This window comes from Alligator sinensis, unplaced genomic scaffold (genome assembly GCF_000455745.1).
Source record: "Alligator sinensis unplaced genomic scaffold, ASM45574v1 scaffold260_1, whole genome shotgun sequence".
In the NCBI taxonomy this organism is placed as follows: domain Eukaryota; kingdom Metazoa; phylum Chordata; order Crocodylia; family Alligatoridae; genus Alligator; species Alligator sinensis.
In genome coordinates, this window is record NW_005842431.1 from 1037922 (window position 1) to 1041894 (window position 3973).

Here is a 3973-nt window from a genome sequence, read left to right on the forward strand (position 1 = left end):
GCTATGTCATCAGGGAAGCGTTGGATCGGGTGCCCCTGAGCTGGGGCAGCACCTGGCTAGATAGCAGCCTGCCTGGGTTTCCACCACCCCAGGCGCCATCCCCGCTACCTTCTCCCAACAACAGCAAAGGCATCAGCCTTCCTTCGACCTTCTCGCACTGCCCCAGGGACAAGGCAGCCCAGTCCATGAGGCTGAAGTTGGTTCCTTATTCCTAGGTCCTTATTCTCGGTTCCTTATTCCCAGTTCCTTATTCCTGGTTCCTTTTTCAAAGCTAATCTAGACCCAATAAAAACTTGTTATTAATGAATTCCACATCCTAATGAAAGAGAATTTCATTAGCTATGCATATATACTAATTCATATGTAAAATAATATTCCACATCAAGTACAGAGCCCTAAATGCAGGTCAGGTTAGGATGGGATTATGGGGCAAAATACTTCTTAGGCCTCCTCATATTTCATGGCGATGTTACTGGAGAACTGTACCCTGGAGCAGTCCCCAATGCAGCCCCCCCAAGCAGAGGTGGGGGCTGAGCTGTGTCCCCCCAAGGGCAGCAGCAGCAGCCCGTGGGGGAGGAGGGCTGCGGGTAGGGACACGGGGACCCGCCCCCACTCCGGGGTGAGGGCACCCCCCATGGGTGGGGGTGCCTGCGAGTCTCTCAGGCTGGGCCCCCAAGCGGCAGCCCAGCCCAGGCCCCTCAGGCAGGGTGGAAGGCCCCGGGGGGGGTAACATGGCGGTGACCGAGAGCGGAAGCTTACCGGGCCCCTCTGGGTCTTCTGGCTCTGCCGCGATCCCACAATGCCCTGCGCCCAGAGCCAGCGGCCGCTCTGCCTCCCTGCCAAACCCCCTCCCCCGGAGCAGCGCGCATGCGCCGGCCAACCACTTCTCTCGGGAAGGACCCGGGTCGTAGGCGGAGGAATGCGCATGCGGTGCCAGGGTGGCCACACCTCCCCGCGCGCATGCGCACCTGCATCTCCGGCCTGTGTCCAAGAGCCGCGCATGTGTAAACTTTCCCGCCCCCAACTCTTCCGGGCCGGTAGTGCCTACTAGGCGTGCGCATGTGCGGGTTTTACTCCTCCCGCCCAACGAAGCAACTCATGCGCATATGGTCTTGCAGGTGGCCTCAGGAAAGCATGCGCCTTTTCACCACGTACATGCGCACTCAGGCTCTGGTCCCGGTGCCCTTCATTGAGCACTAGCCAATCGCGGACCTGCCCGCCCCTGTGCCGGGTCTCCTGGCACTGCGCATGCCCACTTATGTCCCACAGCCTGCCCTGCATGGGCGTGCGCGATAATTGCTGCTTGCTCTTTAAAGAATTTGCGAAAAGCTCTGAAATTGGAGATGTATACTTAAAAGCATCATCGTGCAAGTCTAACGGCCTGGTTTGGCGTGGCGTCACAGCTAAGTGACATCATCCCTCCCACTATGACGTCACCATGCTATCTCACCTGGTATCAGCTCAGTGAAGTAATTAGAGCACTGACATCATTACTGCAGGAATAAACGACAGCTGCTACCTCAGGCATGGCACTCCTGCCTTATGAATTACTGAATGCACCACCACTGCCCTGAGTGTTGTGACATCATCACTAAGCATGACACCACAGCCGTGCTGTCATTGTGCTGAACATCCTCACTGTACTACAACCTTCCATTCAGGACATGACTTTTCCAGTGAGCCTGTGCTATACATGTGTAACATCATCACTCTTCCTGAGCTGATTACATCAGCTGCTCCATCTGTGACATCATTCTGTGATACCCAAAGTACCCCCGCTCCCCCAATGAACACTGGGCACACAGATCTGGGTGCCATGAAGATCTTTGTAATAAATGCCTGAGGCAGGCCTCTCCCAGCCTACCCTCTCCCTAGCAAGAGGTGCAGCAGGGGATATTCAAGAGCATCATGGCAGCTGTCTGTATGGCACCCCAGGTCAGATCCTGGCTGAGGGCAGCTCACTGTGAAACTGCTACCGACTTCCAGGCCCTGGGGAGCCCTTGCTTTGAGGCAGAGGCAGAGGCAAAGATGGGAGCCCCAGGGTTCTCCACAAGATGGAGCCACTTGCCACTGGGCTGGGAGCCAAGCTGAGACCCAGTAACTCATACCACAGAATAAGTGTGAGATGGGGGCAGAGCAATACCACCTAAAAGGGACTAGCCCTTGCCCCGTCCCCACCCCCAGAGCCAGCCAGAGACCCTGCCTTGGAGGGAAGTGGGGGCAGCAACCCAGAGGGGAAAATCCCGTCTCATTCCCTGCCCCCAGTTCATGTGCCCCCAGTACCAATCATTTTCTTCCCCCTGAACAGCTCTGAAGTCCCAGTGATGTCCTTGTGGCCTACAGCATCCATGGGGGGCAGAAAAGCAATCACCGAAACCAGAAACTTTATTAGAAAACCACTGGCAACAAGCAGAGAACAGATGAACAGGTAGAGGGGGAAGAGGGCTGCTGGGGAATCCCCAGGACTTGAAAGGTGGGACCCCTCCCATCACTATGGCTGCCTCCCTTCCTCACCCCCACAAGGATAGCATGGCAAGGAATAGAGCTGCTTTGCCCAGTTCTCTGAACTCATACATCATCTTCCTTCAAGGTGGGATGACTTCAAGACTTAAAAGGTGGTGTCAGAGAGGGGCTGGTTCCCCCAGTGAAAGGTAAAGCTTCCTGCCCTACTCCAAGCTGGCCTGGAGGCAGATTAAATATGATGCCCCCTGAAGTGGAAAGCTCCCCTTCCTCAGCCAGTCCCAGTATGAGTCAGAGGTTAACAACATGCAGCTGGATCTTGCTAGCAGAATGATACCTGACTCAGCATCAGGGATGGGAGGGGGAAAGAAGGAAGAAAGGGGCTGCTGGGATCTGGATAAAAAGTGGGTGGTCTGCCTGAGGGCTAGGGCTAGTGGAGGAGGGGAAGGACTGTGAGGGCGTGGGTTGGGAAGCAGTAGATTTGTGTGGAGGGGACCATGTGCCAGGTGCCACCCCCTCATTAGGGTAATAAGCCACACCCATCCCAGCAGAGAGCTCTGCTCCAGCCTGGCCCCTTGGCAGGTTCTGGTGTCTCATGCTGCCATGAAGGGGCAGGAGCTGGGGGCTGCATGCTGGGAGGGTAGGGGGCTCCCCTGCTGAGCTGGGGGAGGGCAGGGGATGTCACCGATCCATGCTGCTCTCCTCGGGTGGGGTCTGGAAGCATATTCGTAGCAGCCGCTCGCAGAACTCCAGCTCCTCCTGTGGGGAGAGCAAGGGGTTAAATATACACTATGCTGCCACCTACTCCTCCTATTTAGTGCATCAGAGATGCTCTGATCTCTTGTCAACCAGCGTGGGAAGATAAGCAGGGTTGGCTGGGTTACGACTTGGATGGGAGACTCAAAGGTGCAGGGCAGGAGGCACCCTCCTTTCACAGCTACTGCTGGCCCCAGTGCCCCAGGGCAGTACTAAGGGGCACTACCTTGTTGGGGGCAGGGCAGGGCAGGAAGCCAGGGCACAGCTGGGGGAGGGAATTCCAGTGGTATTCTCTCTGTCCCTCCCTATTGCCAGGCTAGTGAAGATGGTGTCCCCTAGTACCAGAGAAAGAGTAGGTCTCATAACACCCCCTAGTGCCAGATGAGGAACTGGGGCATTTTCCATACTCTCTACCACCAGCAAGTGGCAGAACACCAACTCCCTAGTGCCAAGGGCACAGGCGAATCACAGCATAGGTTAAGGGGACACAGGGTGGCCCCCCATTAGGGCCAGGCTGAGGAAGAGAGACCCCCACCCTCTTTGCCCTGAGGTAGGGGGAAGAAGCATGGTGGCACCCCCTTGTGCAGAGAAGGGGCTGAGCTGGAGTGTGGCAACCCCAAGGTACCTAGATCTTACCATTCTGACCAAGAGGCTCCTTTCCTTTCCCCACTTTGGACCCATACCTGAAACTCCTCCTGATCCTGCAGCAGTTGGCAGCGAGCCCGCAGCAGCTCCTCTAGCCCCAGCTGGGGCTCCC

General features: G+C 56.7%; 1 long non-coding RNA gene across 1 annotated transcript; it reads right to left on the reverse strand.

The window, feature by feature from the left end:
• Nucleotides 1-2367: 2367 nt before the first annotated feature.
• On the reverse strand, nucleotides 2368-3973 carry LOC106722556. Its single transcript, XR_001358570.1, has 2 exons — nucleotides 3900-3973; nucleotides 2368-3219 (listed from the first exon to the last, which is right to left on the reverse strand). It is a non-coding gene; the product is annotated as an uncharacterized LOC106722556 (long non-coding RNA).